The sequence below is a fragment of the Oncorhynchus mykiss genome, chromosome 23, assembly GCF_057628025.1.
Source record: "Oncorhynchus mykiss isolate SJ-2025 chromosome 23, ASM5762802v1, whole genome shotgun sequence".
NCBI lineage: Eukaryota > Metazoa > Chordata > Actinopteri > Salmoniformes > Salmonidae > Oncorhynchus > Oncorhynchus mykiss.
The window spans coordinates 26,830,855-26,848,699 of NC_143044.1; the positions used below are offsets into that span (position 1 = coordinate 26,830,855).

At 43.2% G+C, this 17,845-nt stretch overlaps 2 long non-coding RNA genes across 5 annotated transcripts in view; one reads left to right on the plus strand and one right to left on the minus strand.

Annotated features, from left to right (window-relative positions):
- Positions 1–17,845, minus strand: part of LOC149972554 (uncharacterized) — a 365,695-nt gene that overhangs the window by 113,772 nt on the left and 234,078 nt on the right. The gene's annotated exons all lie outside the window — the stretch shown is intronic.
- LOC110503110 (uncharacterized) overlaps positions 8,989–17,845 on the plus strand; it is a 62,234-nt gene continuing 53,377 nt past the window's right edge. Inside the window, exon 1 of the long non-coding RNA XR_016491038.1 lies at positions 8,989–9,381. This is a non-coding gene — a long non-coding RNA (uncharacterized LOC110503110). The remainder of the gene's footprint in view (positions 9,382–17,845) is intronic.

Below are 17,845 nucleotides of genomic sequence, written 5' to 3' on the forward strand. Positions count from 1 at the left end.
TTTACCTCCCACCCCCTCAAACTCCCCCAGGCTCGTAGTGTTACAATCTAACAAGTCCTCCAGATCCCATTGCCAGTCCCCAGTCTCTGCCGTCACCTGCAGTGGCAAAAATATTGGTGGTACCTCCCCCTTTGGTCGCTCAAACACCCCCCTTACCGACTCAGTGCCTCCTGGACCTCCTCCATGAATCTCTCCAGCAGCCTAAGAGATGTTAGTCCTGTTTGTTGTGCCAGGATTTCCTGGGTTTTCCACCCCTCTTCTCCCAGCAGTTGCAGGTCACACAGCCTTAGTAAACCCGCTGCCATCAGTCGCCTCTGCAGTGTGGCCGACTGAACCGGTCTCAAAAGGATGGCTGGGATGTTGAAGATAGGCTTCTCCCACAGCCAAGGCTCGAAATCCCCTTCTCGTGTGGGCCTTAGCAGCTGCCAGGCCCTCAACACCGCAGAGTAAATATCTGAGAGACCTGCTGTCCTCAGAGGACACCATGCCCCTCATTTGTAATAGCGTGTTGTACTGATCTTACAAACTTTCCCCTTAGTCTCATTCAGGAACCTTGACAGAACCTCAGACTCACCTTCCCCCTCCTTTGACCACACCAGCTTCTCCCTTCCCACCTTCTTTCTTCTCCTCCTTTTTCCTTTCTGCCTGACACCCTCCTCCACCCCCCCTAGCAGCTTACCCTTCCCCACTATACTCTCCTCATCCACTAGCATAACCTGACAAGGCCCAGGCTCATCTACACCACCATTCATAGCATGACTTCCCCCCTGCTCCAAAATCATTAGCCCCTCTGCTGTTTGTCATCTGTTGCCCCGTACCTTCCGTATACTTCCAACTTTTCACGTGTCGAGATGTAAACCCATGTCTCACAGCACTTTGTCTCCTGCTTCTGTAATAAACATTGTTAATTCAACACAGTCTGCATTTGGGTCTTACCTGAAACGTGATACACATAATTATACACACAGGCACAAACGACCTGAGAACACAGCAGGAAAGGGTGGCCACAGAACTCAAGGGAGTGATTGAAAAGCTTCTACTTTCCCCAACGCAAAGGTGGTTATCTCCACCCTGCTACCATACGCAAGTATTTCCCGTGACTGTGCCTCAAAAACAAATGTCTACCAGGCCCACCACTCCACCCTGGACTTGAACAGCCTTTACGACCAGGTCCAGCTATACAAGGCAGCAGAGCACACCTTTGCCAAGACCCTAAAGGACATCGTCCTCAACTGAAGCCCCAACACCTCACACAGGAGCAACAGATCAACAGACACCCCGCCCAGACGAGCGAGACACTCTCTCAGACCTGTGGGACCGGCCTCCCGGACCTACAGGGGCTTGCGAAAGTATTCAACCCCCCCCACCCCCTTGGCATTTTTCCTTTTTTCAAAGGGGGTTTTCTTTTTCTTAAAATGTTTCCTATTTTGTTGCCTTACAACCTGGAATTAAAATGGATTTTGGGGGGGGGTTGTATCATTTGATTTACACAACATGCCTACCACTTTGAAGATGCAAAACATTTTTATTGTGAAACAAACAAGAAATAAGACAACACAAACTGAAAACTTGAGCATTCATAACTATTCACACCCCAAAATCATAGCGTTTTCCTTGATGGCCAAAAAGCTCAATTGTAGCCTCATTTGACTCCCAAATGCCTTTTGTCGAACACCAAGCGTGTTAGCTTATTTTTTTCTGTAAGCAATGGATTTTTTCTGGCCACTCTTCTGTAAAGCCCAGCTCTGTGTAGTGTACGGCTTAAAGTGGCCCTATGAACAGATAGTCCAATCTCCGCTGTGGAGCTTTGCAGCTGTGGCACTTTGGGGCCTTTCAGAACAGGTGTATATATATACTGAGACCTGTGACAGATCATGTTACACTTAGATCGCTCACAGGTGGACTTCATTTAACTAATAATGTGATTTCTGAAGGTAATTGGTTGCACCAGATCTTATTTAGGGGCTTCATGACAAAGGGGGTGAACACATATGCACGCACCACTTTTCCGTTTTTTTTTTTTAAACAAGTACATTTTTTCATTTCACTTCACCAAATGGACTATTTTGTATGTCCATTACATGAAATCCAAATAAAAATATATTTCAATTACTGGTTGTAATGCAACAAAATAGGAACAACTCCAAGGGGGATGAATACTTTTGCAAGGCACTGTAGGCTCAGGTTCTTGGTCTCTATGATTTTGGTTGGATAGGTTTCTCAATTTCTTTCTTATGTTTTTGAATTCTTCATCAAACCATTTGTCATTGTTTTAAGGCAACAAAATAGGAAAAATGCCAAGGCAGTTGAATACTTTCACAAGCCACTGTACGCCTTCACTATGGTGAATCACTAAAACAATACAGAAATACACTACGGAAAAAGAACGAACAGCACGTCAGAAATCCGCTCAATGAAATTGAATAATCCATAGACTCTAACCACTTCTGGGAATATTGGAAAACACTAAATTAACTCTTCGTGTTGTTATCTATCCAAAACGGAGATGCATAGGTTAACCACTTCTCCAATCATTTTGGCCTTATAACAAACCAGAAACAGCAAAAACATATACATGATCAATTACAAATCTTAGAATGAACACAATAAAGACCACCAGAACCCACTGGATTCACCAATTACATTGATAAACTACAGGACAAAATACAAACCCTCCAACTCAAAAAGGCCTGTGGTGATGACGGTATCCTCAATGAAATAATAAAATAAATAGACCACCAATTCCAACTCTTTAACATCATCCTTAGCTCTGGCAACTTCCACAATATTTGGAACCAAGGACTGATCACCCCAATCCACAAAACAAAACTAGACAAATTTGACCCCAATATCAACTGTGGGATATGCAGCAACAGCAACCTTGGGAAAATCTTCTGCATTATCATTAACAACAGACTCGTACAATTCCTCAGTGAAAACAATGTACTGAGCAAATGTCAAATTGGCTTCTTACAAATTACTTTATGACAGACCACGTATTCTCCCTGCACACCTTATTTGACAAACAAACCAAACAAAACAAAGGCAAAGTCTTCTCATGCTTTGTTAATTTAAAAAAAATGTTTGATTCAATTTGGCATGAGGGTCTGCTATACAAATTGATGGAAAGTGGTGTTGGCGGGAAAAATAACATACGACATTATAAAATCTATGTACACAAAAAGGTGTGCGGTTAAAATTGGCAAAAACAACAACAAAAAAATTCCCGCAGCGGTGAGACAGAGCTTAAGCCCCACCCTCTTCAACATATAAATCAACGAATTGGCGAGGACACTAGAACATTTGCAGCACCCGGCCTCACCCTACTAGAATCTGAAGTCAAATGTCTACTGTTTGCTGATGATCTGGTGCTTCTGTCCCCAACCAAGGAGGGCCTACAGCAGCACCTATATCTTCTGCACAGATTCTGTCAGACCTGAGCCCTGACAGTAAGTCTCCCTCAGTAAGACAAAAAAGGTCCAGTTGACAGGACCACAAATACAAATTCCATCTAGACACCGTTGTGGAGATGGAGGCGAGTAAAGGGTTAAGAACAATTATCTTTAAGACCCCCCAGAGTACCCACTCCAACGAATGAGCTGGGTCACTTGAAGGGACAGGTAGACACATAATGACCGACATTACCGCAATACAGACAACTGGGTGTTCAGTCTGCGTACCCGTTCGGCTGGAGGCAGCCTAGCCTGCCGAGCTGCATCAGCTCGGGAAGAGACAACTCGGCAGTCTTCAAAGGAACTTGGGTAAGATTGGATCCTCTCAGGGACTTCTGGAGTTTCATCAGGTGCAAGGTGGGATCCTTGAATGAGTGATTGGGACCACAATCAGATCTCTTCTCCCTTCTACATTCCCGTAACAGTCGATCGATCCGGATGGTTAAGGCGATGATTGAGTCGAGATCAGTCGGTAGTTCACGGGCTGAAAGCTCGTCCTTTAATATGCCGATAATATGTGCAGGAATGTGTCGAACAGCGCTTCTGGATTCCAGGTACCCTCTGCAGCCAGCATGCCAAACTCCACCGCATAGTCTGCCACACTGAGGGAGCCCTGCCGAAGCTGGAGTATTTTCCCGGGCAGCCTCTCTCTTGGACACCGGAGCCTCAAAAACCTTTCTCACCTCCGCAACAAATACATCCAGACTGAGGCAGACGGTGGATTGTTGCTCCCACACCGTAGTGGCCCAGGCGAGTGCCCACCCGGACATCAGCGTAATAATGTATGCTGTCATCGAGCGATCCAAGGGGAACGAAAAAGGCTGAAGCTAGAAAACGAGGGAGCACTGGGAGAGAAAGGCCCAGCAGGTTCTGGAATCTTCATCGTAGCACTCCGGGGGAGGTAAGCGGGGTTCCTGGGAAACCGGGGCGATGGCGCTGCTACCAGCCGGGTTACTGAGGGGCTGGAAGGTTACAGCCATGGTAGGCTGTCTAGTAGGCAACCCACGGAATTGCTACCGCGAAGCATCCAATGCTAGGTTGTGATGTTCGGCCATATCCTGGAACCCTTCCATCAGACCAGGAAGCATCTCCTCGTGTCTATCAATGAGGGCTACCAATGAGGGCTCCTTGGGAGGAGATGACGTGGTGGAGCTGGTCCAAGTCTGCTAGGTCAGTCAAGGCCAGTTCGTACTATCAGGAATCAAGGTAAGACTCAAGTGCAGACTTGAGTGAAACCACACGGGCAGGCAAACGACAGGTCAAGGCAGACAGGGGTTGAAAATCCAGAGCAGAGGCCAAGGTACAGGATGGCAGACAGGTTCAGGGTCAGGTCAGGCAGAGGTCGGTAATCCAGAGGTGGAGCAATGGTACAGGACAGCAGGCAGGTTCAGGGACAGGCAGTGGTCAGGCGGACGAGTACAGGGTCAGGACAGGGAAAAGGTCAAAAAGCAGGAGGACAAGAGAAAGAGAGAATAAGGAGCTGAGACAAAATGCTAGTAGGCTTGACCAAACAAAACAATCTGGCAACAGACAGACAGAAAACATAGGTATAAATACACAGGGGATAATGGGAAAGATGGGCGTCACCTGGAGGGGGGTGGAAACAAGCACAAGGACAGGTGAAACAGATCAGGGCGTGACAGGAGGTCAAGATCTGTTGGTATCTGCACTGATGGCGCAAAAACCGTGACAGGGAGACATAGTGGAGTGGTAACATTTGGGTGAGGTTTTTTTCTCACCTGAGTAGCCTTGTTTTACTGCCAAAAATAAAATTACACCATCTAGTGTTCAGCAAAATAACAACACAATGTTGAATACAAATAGCCTAGTCAAATAATTAACATCCAATCACATTAACCGTTACTCTCTCATGGGAATTCCACTAACGGTCTGTATGTAGCCAAACATAGCTGTTGCTCATGTTGGTATCTGTGCTGATGGTGCAAAAGCCATGACAGGGAGACATAGTTGAGTGGTAACGCACGTGCCAGCAGTTGCTCCAGACGCCACTTGGGTACAAGTACAACATACAGAAATGCGCTGGTTATCAAGGGGCAAAGTATTGACATGTTTTTTAAAAATTGATTGATGAGCTTAAAGTTTTTGTTACTGACCATTATTTTCACTTGTCTGACCGCTTGCATGATGATGAGTTTCTCACATGACTGGCCTATCTGGGTGATGTTTTTTCTTGCCTGAATATAGGATTACAGGGATTCACCGCAACTATATTCAATGTGCGGGACAAAATTGAGGCTATGATTAAGAAGTTGGAGCTTTTCTCCGTCTGCATTAACTTCTTGAGTGTAGGGGGCAGGATTTTCGATTTTGGCTAAAAAACATACCCATTTGAAACAGCCTATTTCTCAGGCCCAGAAACTAGAATATGCATATAATTGTCGGATTAGGATAGAAAACACTCAAAAGTTTCCAAAACTGTCAAAATAGCCATTGTCTCTCCCTCTCCTATTGAAAAAGTGACAGTCCCGGTTGATATATTATCGATTATATATTTTAAAAACAACCTGAGGATTGATTATAAAATACGTTTGACATGTTTCTGTGGACATTACGGATACTATTTGGAATTTTCGTCTGCGATCTAGTGACCGCTCGAGCCTGTGGATTTCTGAACATAACGCGCCAAACAAATGAAGGTATTTTGGATTTAAAATAATCTTTATGGAACAAAAGGAACATTTATTGTGTAACTGGGAGTCTTGTGAGTGCAAACATCTGAAGATCATCAATTTAATATATTGCTTTTCTGACTTTCGTGACCAATCTACTTGGCTGCTAGTGTTTGTAATATTTTGTCTACTGAGAGAGATGTTCTTACATAAACGCTTGTTATGCTTTCGCCGATAAGCTGTATTGAAATCTGACACGCCAGGTGGATTAATTAACAACAATCTAAGCTCTGTTTTGCTATATTGCACTTGGGATTTCATGAAAATTAAATATTTTTAGTAATTTAATTTAAATTTGGCGCGCTGCAATTCAGCGGGTGTTGATGAAAATGATCCCGCTAAAGGGATCAAGAAGTTTTAACAAGGACAACACACAGGTCTTTACATCATTGTATGATTTTTTTGTGTGCAAATGACCTCAAGCTTACAGACAATGTTAAATGTGATATTGCGAAGCACCTGAGTGAGTTGCGTACGCAATTACGTAGGTACTTTCCCGAAAAGGATGACACAAGCAACTGGATTCATTATCCCTTTCATGCCCTGCCTCCAGACTATTTAGCGATATTTGAACAAGAGAGCCTCATCGAAATTGCAACAAGTGGTTTAGTGAAAATGTAATTTAATCAGAAGCTACTGACAGATTTCTGGATTGGGCTGCGCTCAGAGTATCCTGCCTTGACAAATCACACTGTTAAGACACTGATGCCCTTTGCAACCACATACCTATGTGAGAGTGGATTCTCGGCCCTCACTTGTATGAAAACTAAATGCAGGCACACATCACAGACTGAGAGTCTCTCCAATACAACCCAACAGTGCATAGTTATGTGCATCCTTTCAAGCACACCCTTCTCATTAACCTGTGGTGAGTTATTCACATTTTTCAAAGAACAAATAAGGTTTTATATGTAAGATGGTTAAATAAAGAGCAAAATAATTGATTATTAATATTATTTGTGCCCTGGTCCTATAAGAACTCTTTGTCACTCCCACGAGCCGGGTTGTGACAAAAACTCACACTCATTATTATATTTAATAAATGTATAATACCGTGTGTGTGTGGCAGGCTTACAATGATGGAAAAAAAACAAATTTGAGAGTGCGGTGACCTTGGTGCTAGAAAGGGTACGCAGCTGGAGGTTGAATGTTTGAAGGTGTACGGGACTATAAAAAGTTTGGGAACCACTGCCCTAGAGCACACAAAAAACTATACATACCTTGGCCTGAACATCAGCGCCACAGGTAACTTCCACAAAGCAGTGAACGATCTGAGAGGCAAGGCAAGAAGGGCATTCTATGCCATCAAAAGGAACATAAAATTCGGCATACCAACTAGGATCTGGCTAAAAATACCTGAATACCTGTCTGGGATCCGCTCACCAACCAAGAATTCACAAAATGGGACAAACACCAAATTGAGACTCTGCATGCAGAATACTGCAAAAATATCCTGTGCCCAACGTAAAATACCAAATAATGCATGCAGAGCAGAATTAGGCCAATACCCGCTAATTATAAAAATCCAGAAAAGAGCTGTTAAATTCTACAAGCACCTAAAAGGAAGAGATTCTCAAACCTTCCATAACAAAGCCATCACCTACAGAGAGATGAACCTGGAGAAGAGCCCCCTAAGCAAGCTGGTCCTGGGGATCTAATCACAAACACAAACAGACCCCACAGAGCCCCAGGTCAGCAACACAATTAGACCCAACCAAATCATGAGAAAACAAAAAGATAATTACTTAACACATTGGAAAGAATTAACAAAAAAAACTGAGCAAACTAGAATGCTATTTGTCCCTAAACAGAGAGTACACAGTGGCAGAATACCTGACCACTGTGACTGACCCAAACTTAAGGAAATCTTTGTAATGTAACAGCCCATTGTCAGAGCTGAATACACATCTATACATTGTCCCGGAAGTATGACAATTTGTTTGAAAATACTTGGAATAATAAAAGGGGGAAGTGATTAAAACAGGCAATGTATAAACACTAACGGCTACATATAGTAGAAATGACTGGATAGATATAGAGAAATAATTTGTATGAATTTTACTCTCTTTTGAAAAGTTGTACTGAGCATTCACTGGCAGTAAAAAATGCATTTGGTATACAAACTCCTCTGATATAATGATTATTTTGTGTTTAATGTTTATAATGTTTGATTGTGATTCAGAGTCACGAGATCAGCGTTTGTTTTCTTAATTTGATTCGAAATTCGAAATTCAGTGTTGCACTGTATTTTGTTCATAGTTTAGGCCTACATTTTACTGACGATAAAATGAAGATAAACATGATAAGGCATTGCACATGTATGACAGCAAGTACTCTGATCAGGCAGGCAGCAGGTAGTCTAGCGATTAAGAACGTTTGGCCAGTAACCAAAATGTGTCTGCTAAATTAAGTAAATGTAATGCAAATGCTCCTAAAAAATGTAAAAGTCAGTGCATACTCTCCACCCCCCTCTCTATCTGTCGTTCATGCATGGCTATAATTTTGATAGACACAGCTCACATTAACAGCAGAAAAATGGAAACATAATTTACATAGGTGGCTATATTTAATAATGTATAATGAAGCTTGATGCAGATAGATAGATAGATAGATAGATAGATAGATAGATAGATATATAGATAGATAGATAGATAGATAGATAGATAGATAGATAGATAGATAGATAGATAGATAGATAGATAGATAGATAGATAGATCTTTATTTCAGAAGAAATATTCCCGAAGAGCTATTTATGTAAAATGACACCTGCGAGTGTGGGTGCACTGTACCTTACCCTACTTGCTCGATCTCAACTGCGCGCATGTCATTCCCGCCTATCCACCATAGCGAGGGCGCCCTCTCGCTCTCCTGCTCTAGTTTCGCTCTCTCTCCTGCTCCGGTTTCCCGGTGAATGATAGCCTATCAACCGAGCGGTTTGCCTGTTCCGTACAGAGCAAGAGACCACGCTTGAAAAGAGAGGCGCATCTTCAAATCGCACTACTGGGCTACAGAAACGACAGCCAGAGCACATTGGAACTAGGGGGTAGATTACCAACGGCAACACATTTTTTAAGTTTCACCTGTGGCGGGAGCACATTGAAAGCACAACCTGAGGACTGTTTATTCAACTTGAACGGATTTAGCGAACATAAGTGACTACACTGCCCGGCGGATGATAAGCGTTCGGGACCGGGGTTGTTGTTTTCGCGGGGAGTCAGGTTAACATTACAAGAGCAAGGTGAGTGAGAGTGAGAGTGAAAGTTTCAGAGGATATTGATGAATTAGCATATCATGTCCACTAGAATATACTACCATGGGTATAAGAAGATGCAGTAATGTATGTCATTGTTAACATAATGGTTAATAAGAGCCTTACAGTTTAGGAATTGTTGCATTTTTACAACGTTGGGTCAGTGAGCTTGTTGGTCATTACAATGCGGTGAATCACAGCAGCCTATGACAGTGTTGTTGGCTGTCTTGGCTCCGTCCTTCAGTTGTACAGCAGGTGTCTGTATGAAGAGCTGTGGACTATTTTCGGTTGAAATTAATATATAGTTTGGCATGACAGGTAGCATGGTGGCAGCCGATCTAGAAGCGAGAGAGTGACGATGGACTCTCCAGTTTGAACCGATTCTCGCTGTTGCTCTCGAAGTGGAATGAACTTGCCCATTGATTTTATGTCAGATCTTGCATGGTTGAAGTCAGTAATGTAGAGGGTAGGCTATACTAGGCACTTTTAAACTCATATAGCCTAACGATATTTGTAATGTGTTTTAGGGTTTACCCACCTATTAGTGTGAATTGAACGGGCTGATTGCTGCACATTCACTATTAGCTGATTTAGATCAAATGTCCATCGGCATGGCTAACTAGCCTGTGATGACGCGTTAATCTGATGGTCCATTTAAACCTGATACAGTTTTTTGTCAGACCAACCTTTACCTGTTTATGCTTTTTTCGTTGATTCGAAAGGCATCGGTGTCTTAGTATGTGTCCAGTTGCAGTTGGAACTCCAAAAACCAAATAATAATCAGAAGAATATTACATTTTGTGTTTCCCAGTTCCATTTTGGCAACCACCAATCAAAATCCAACACTGCAAAATGTTGCTGGCTGTGTTCTGCATTCAGGTTGTGCTCTAATCCAGTGGTGTCCAACCTTTTTTGAACTGTGGTACACCTGAGAACAATTCTTGCTGCAGACGTAAAATGTCACTATTCATTTATTTAGTGATAATGACATTTACCTAATCTGATCCATGCTTTTTAAAATAGATTAAATAGGGTTCATTTGAACTATTATCTTAGTTTCATAGTTCCTTACTCATGATTATTGATTTGTGTGTACCCCTTTAAGAGAGTCCCGCAAACTGCGCCAGAGAGAAACGAAATGTAGTTCTGGTAAAATAGGTCTTAGTTTTGAAAGGTTTGAGATAGAGACTAGCGGTAATTCTGCATTGTAAAAGCCACGCTCCGTTTGTTTATATGGCATATGCTGTGGTACAGCTAAGCCTAATCAGACTTGCCTGTGCTAATGATTCTCACAGGCGAAGTAAAATTATACAAATTACTTGTTTGGTGATGCATGCCCCTCAAATTATACAGCCTGAGCACGCTGGATTTGAAACAACGACACATATGTATCCATGTGCCTGCCATTCAATGTACTATCTGAGCAACACTGGTGCTCTCAATCAAAATTCCATCTGCATTCCACAGGTCATGCTTATAAACACAGCAAAAAAAGAAATGTCCTCTCACTGTCAACTGAGTTTATTTTCAGCATATTTAACATGTGTAAATATGTGTATGAACATAACAAGATTCAACAACTGAGACATAAACTGAACAATTTACACAAACATGTAACTAACAGAAATGAAATAATGTGTCCCTGAGCAGAGGGGGGGTTAACAGTCTGTATCTGGTGTGGCCACCAGCTGCATTAAGTACTGCAGTGCATCTCCTCCTCATGGACTGTACCAGATTTGCCTGTTCTTGTTACCCCACTCTTCCCCCAAGGCACCTGCAAGTTCCCGGACATTTCTGGGGGGAATTGCCCTAGCCCTCACCCTCCGATCCAACAGGTCCCAGATGTGCTCAATGGGATTCAGATCCGGGCTCTTCGCTGGTCATGGCAGAACACTGACATTCCTGACTTGCAGGAAATCACGCACAGATCGAGCAGTGTGGCTGGTGGCATTGTCATGCTGGCGGGTGATGTCTGGATGAGCCTGCATGAAGGGTACCACATGAGGGAGGAGGATGTCTTCCCTGTAACGCACAGCGTTGAGATTGCCTGCAATGACAACAAGCTCAGTCCAATGATGCTGTGACACACCGCCCCAGACCAAGACGCCCCTCCACCTCCAAATCGATCCCGCTCCAGAGTACAGGCCTCGGTGTAACGCTCATTCCTTCGACGATAAACACAAATCCGACCATCACCCCCGATGAGACAAAACCGCGACTCGTCAGTGAAGAGCATTTTTTGCCAGTCCTGTCTGGTCCAGCGACGGTGGGTTTGTGCCCACAGGCGACGTTGTTGCCGGTGATGTCTTGTGAGGACCTGCCTTACAACAGGCCTACAAGCCCTCAGTCCAGCCTCTCTCAGCCTATTCTGTACAGTCTGAGCACTGATGGAGGGATTGTGCTTCCCTGGTGTAACTTGGGCAGTTGTTGTTGCCATTCTGTACCTGTCCTGCAGGTGTGATGTTCGGATGTACCGATCCTGTGCAGGTGTTGTTACATGTGGTCTGCCACTGCAAGGACGTTCAGCTGTCCGTCCTGTCGCCCTGTAGTGCTGTCTTAGACTTCTCACAGTACGGACATTGCAATTTATTGCCCTGGCCACATCTGCAGTCCTCATGCCTCCTTGCAGCATGCCTAAGGGACGTTCACACAGATGGGCAGGGACCCTGGGCATCTTTCTTTTGGTGTTTTTCAGAGTCAGTAGAAAGGCCTCTTTAGTGTCCTAAGTTTTCATAATTGTGATCTTAATTGCCTACCGTCTGTAAGCTGTTAGTGTCTTAACGACCGTTCCACAGGTGCGTGTTCATTAATTGTTTATGGTTCATTGAACAATCATGGGAAACAGTGTTTAAACCCTTTACAATGTAGATCTGTCAAGTTATTTGGATTTTTGTGAATTATCTTTGAAAGACAGGGTCCTGAAAAAGGGACGTTTCATTTTTTGCTGAGTTTATATGAATGTTCAAAAAAAGGATCACGATTAGTAAAAGTTTCACGGTACACCGTTTCAGTTTCTCACGGCACACTGGTTGAAAACCACTGCTCTAACTAGTAATGTAATACACATTTCCAGTTTCCATGAGGTTTTTGAGTTGTCTTAGTTTCAACAGCGCCAGGGCCGGTCGCCAGAACGAATCAGTTGGACAGGCATTTGATAGATCCATAGGGGTCATCCATAGGGGTCATGTGTTTTTCACTGGACCTACTATGTGTGCACACTAGAACCACTGGGACTAAACTACAACATTCTAACAGTGTAATTCATACATTTCATATATGATATATCATAAATTATTTGATTGTGTTTATGAAGGTCTTAGGTAATAGTATAATGAACAAAAATATAAACGCATCAAATCAAATGTATTTATAAAGACATTCTTACATCAGCTGATATCTCAAAGTGCTGTACAGAAACCCAGCCTAAAACCCCAAACAGCAAGCAATGCAGGTGTAGAAGCACGGTGGCTAGGAAAAACTAGGAAAACCAAGAAAGGCCAGAACCAGTAAGAAACCTAGAGAGGAACCAGGCTATGAGGGGTGTACAGTTCTCTTCTGGCTGTGCCGGGTGGAGATTATAACAGAACATGGCCAAGATGTTCAAATGTTCATAGAGAGAGAGAGAAAGACAGAAAGAAAGAGAGAAAGGGAGAGAGAATTAGAGAGAGCATACTTAAATTCTCACAGGACACTGGATAAGACAGGAGAAATACTCCAGATATAACAGACTGACCCTAGCCCCCCAACACATAAACTACTGCAGCATAAATATTTGAGGCTGAGACAGGAGGGGTCAGGAGACACTGTGGCCCCATCCGACGATACCCCCAGACAGGGCCAAACAGGCAGGACATAACCCCACCCACTTTGCCCAAGCACAGTCCCCACACCACTAGAGGGATATATTCACCCACCAACTTACCATCCTGAGACTAGGCCGAGTATACCCCACAAAGATCTCTGACATGGCACACCAAACCAGACAGGAAGATCACGTCAGTGATCAACCCACTCAAATGACACACCCCTCCTAGGGACGGCATGGAAGAGCACCAGTAAGCCAATGACTATGCCCCTGTAATAGGGTTAGAGGGCAGAGAATCCCAGTGGAGAAAGGGGAACCGGCCAGGCAGAGACAGCAAGGGTGGTTCGTTGCTCCATTGCCTTTCCGTTTCACCTTCACACTCCTGGGCCAGACTACACTCAGTCATAGGACCTACTGAAGAGATGAGTCTTCAAAAAAGACTTAAAGATTGAGACCGAGTCTGCGTCTCTCACATGGGTAGCAGACCATTCCATAAAAATGGAGCTCTATAAGAGAAAGCAAAGCCTCCAGCTGTTTGCCTGCGTCTTGTGACCGTAGCGTATGTGTAGGTTTGTACGGCAGGACCAAATCGAAAGATAGGTAGGAGCAAGCCCATGTAATGCTTTGTAGGTTAGCAGTAAAATCTTGAAATCAGCCCCTGCCTTAACAGGAAGCCAGTTTAGAGAGGCTAGCACTGGAGTAATATTATCAAATGTTTTGGTTCTAGTCAGGATTCTAGCAGCCATGTTTAGCACTAACTGAAGTTTATTTAGTGCTTTATCTGGGTAGCCGGAAAGTAGAGCATTGCAGTAGTCTAACTTAGAAGTGACAAAAGCATTGATTCATTTTTCTGCGTCATTTTTGGACAGAAAGTTTCAGATTTTTGCAATGTTACGTAGATGGAAAAAAGCTATTCCTTGAAACAGCCTTGATATGTTTGTCAAAAGAGAGATCAGGGTCCAGAGTAACGCCAAGATCCTTCAGTTTCATTTGAGACGACTGTACAACCATCAAGATTAATTGTCAGATTCAGCAGAAGATCTCTTTGTTTCTCGGGATCTAAAACAAGCATCTCTGTTTTGTCCAAGTTTAAAAGTAGAATATTTGCAGCCATCCACTTCCTTATGTCTGAAACACATGCTTCCAGCGAGGGCAATTTCGGGGCTTCACCATGTTTCATCGAATACATGCTGTGTGTCATCCGCATAGCAGTGAAAGTTAACATTATGTTTCCGAATGACATCACCAAGAGGTAACATATATGGTGAAAACAATAGTTGTCCTAAAACGGAACCTTGTGGAACCCCGAAATGTACAGTTGATTTGTCAGAGGACAAACCATCCACAGAGACAAACTGATATCTTTCTAACAGATAAGATCTAAACCAATCCAGAACTTGTCCATGTAGACCAATTTGGGTTTCCAATCCCTCCAAAAGAGTGTGGTGATCGAGGGTATCAAAATCAGGACTAAGGTCTAGGAGCACGAGGACAGATGCAGAGCCTCGGTCTGACACCATTAAAAGGTAATTTACCACCTTCACAAGTGTAGTCTCAGTGCAATGATGGGGTCTAAAACCAGACTGAAGCGTTTCCTATACATTGTTTGTCTTCAGGAAAGCAGTGAGTTGCTACGCAACAGCTTTTTCAAAAATCTTGAGAGGAATGGGAGATTCGATATAGGCCGATAGTTTTTTATATTTTCTGTGACAAGGTTTGGCTTTTTCAAGAGAGGCTTTATTACTGCCACTTTTAGTGAGTTTGGGACACATCCGGTGGATAGAGGGCCGTTTATTATATGCAACATAGGAGGGCCAAGCACAGAAAGCAGCTCTTTCAGTAGTTTAGTTGAAATAGTGTCCTGTATGCAGCTTGAAGGTTTAGAGGCCATGATTATTTTCATCATTGTGTCAAGAGATATAATACTAAAACACTTGAGTGTCTCCCTTGATCCTAGGTCCTGGCAGAGTTGTGCAGACTCGGGACAGCTGAGCTTTGGAGGAAAACGCAGATTTAAAGAGAAGTCCGTAATTTGCTTTCTAATGATCATGATCTTTTCCTCAAAGAAGTTCATGAATTTATCACTGCTTTTTAGTTAGCTTTGCGACAGTATCAAAAATACATTTTGGATTGTTCTTATTTTCCTTAATTAAGTTGGAAAAATAGGATGATCGAGCAGCAGTGAGGGCTCTTCGATACTGCACGGTACTCTCTTTCCAAGCTAGTCGGAAGACTTCCAGTTTGGTGTGGCGCCATTTCCGTTCCAATTTTCTGGAAGCTTGCTTCAGAGCTCGGGTATTTTCTGTATACCAGGGAGCTAGTTTCTTATGACAAATGTTTTTTGTTTTTAGGGGTTCGACTGCATCTAGGGTATTGCGCAAGGTTAAATTGAGTTCCTCAGTTTGGTGGTTAACTGATTTTTGTTCTCTGACAACCTTGGGTAGGCGGAGGGAGTCTGGAAGGGAATCTAGGAATCTTTGGGTTGTCTGAGAATTTATAGCACGACTTTTGATGATCCTAGGTTGGGGTCTGAGCAGATTATTTGTTGCAATTGCAAACGTAATAAAATGGTGGTCCATAGTCCAGGATTATGCAGAAAAACATTAAGATCCACAACATTTATTCCACGGGACAAAACTAGGTCCATAGTATGACTGTGGCAGTAAGTAGATCCAGAGACATGTTGGACTAAACCCACTAAGTCGATGATGGCTCCGAAAGCCTTTTGGAGTGGGTCTGTAGACTTTTCCATGTGAATATTAAAGTCACCAAAAATTATATTATTTTATTATATTATCTGCCATGACTACAAGGTCCGATAGGAATTCAGGGAACTCAGTGAGGAATGCTGTATATGGCCCAGGATGCCTGTACATGGTAGTTATAAAAAGTGATTGAGTAGGCTGCATAGATTTCATGACTAGAAGCTCAAAAGACGAAAACGTCGTTCTTTTTGTAAATTGAAATTTGCTATCATAAATGTTAGTAACACCTCCGCCTTTGCGGGATGAGTGGGGCATATGGTCACTAGTGTAACCAGGAGGTGAGGCCTCATTTAACACAGTAAATTCATCATTCTTAAGCCATGTTTCAGTCAGGCCAATCACATCAAGATTATGATCAGTGATTAGTTCATTGACTATAACTGCCTTGGAAGTGAGGGATCTAACATTACGTATCCCTATTTTGAGATGTGAGGTATCACAATCTCTTTCAATAATGGCAGGGATGGAGGAGGTCTTTATTCCAGTGAGATTGCTAAGGCGAACACCGCCATGTTTAGTTTTGCCCAACCTAGGTCGGGGCACAGACACGGTCTCAATGGGGATAGCTGAGCTGACTACACTTACTGTGCTAGTGGCAGACTCCACTAAGCTGGCTGGCCTGCTGCCTGGCCTGCACCCTAACTCATTGTGGAGCTAGGGGAGTTAGAGCCCTGTCTGCGTTCGTAGATAAGATGAGAGCACCCCTCCAGCTAGAATGGAGTCCGTCACTCCTCAACAGGCCAGGCTTGGTCCTGTTTGTGTGTGAGTCCCAGAAAGAGGGACAATTATCTACAAGTTCTATCTTTTGGGAGGGGCAGAAAACAGTTTTCAACCAGCGATTGAGTTGTGAGACTCTGCTGTAGAGCTCAGCACTCCCCCTAACTGGGAGGGGGCCAGAGACAATTACTCGATGCCGACACATCTTTCTAGCTGATTTACACGCTGAAGCTATGTTGTGCTTGGTGACCTCTGACTGTTTCATCCTAACCTTGTTGGTGCCGACGTGGATAACAATATCCCTATATTCTCTACACTCGCCAGTTTTAGCTTTAGCCAGCACCATCTTCAGATTAGCCTTAACGTCGGTAGCCCTGCCCCCTGAAAACAGTGAATGATCGCGAGATGATTTGTTTTAAATCTAATACTGCGGGTAATGGAGTTGTCAATGACTAGGGTTTTCAATTTGTCAGAGCTTTAAGTGGTCTTTTATGGTCCCAGCACAAGGTGCACCTGAGTAATGATCATGCTGTTTAATCAGCTTCTTGATATGCCACACCTGTCAGGTGGATGGATTATCTTGGCAAATGAGAAATACTCACCAACAGGGAAGTAAACACATTTGTGCACAACATTTGAGAGAAATAAGTGTTTTGTGCTTATGGACATTTTCTGGGATAAGTTCAGCTCATGAAACATTTGACCCACAATTTACATGTTGCGTTTATATTTTTGTTAGAATAGGAAAAATATATTTTTCAAATATCACAAAAGCATTTTCATTAGTTTGTGTTAACTGTAAATAATTCAAGTGTTCAATCAATTGCATTAGTGGAGTGCCTTTGTTATAACTATAAAACAGAGAACATATCTGTTGGAATGCAGGAACAGCTTCTTTTCATAACAAAATAAAACAAATACCCCAACCACCAAGACGCACGGTCTGCAAGATGTGCGGTCAAAGGATGAAAACATCTGTGGCCTGTAGTGTGCTTGATAAATAGTGAAAATCAGCACAACAGCACCTTCAAATATCTGGAGAAAGAGGGGAGCAGGCCCTACTGCCGGGAGGAGGGGCAACGGCGGAAAACCATTAAAGAAATGTGACTCACCACCTGGATTCGGTCTTATGTAGCAAAATTTGAAATATATATATATATTTTTT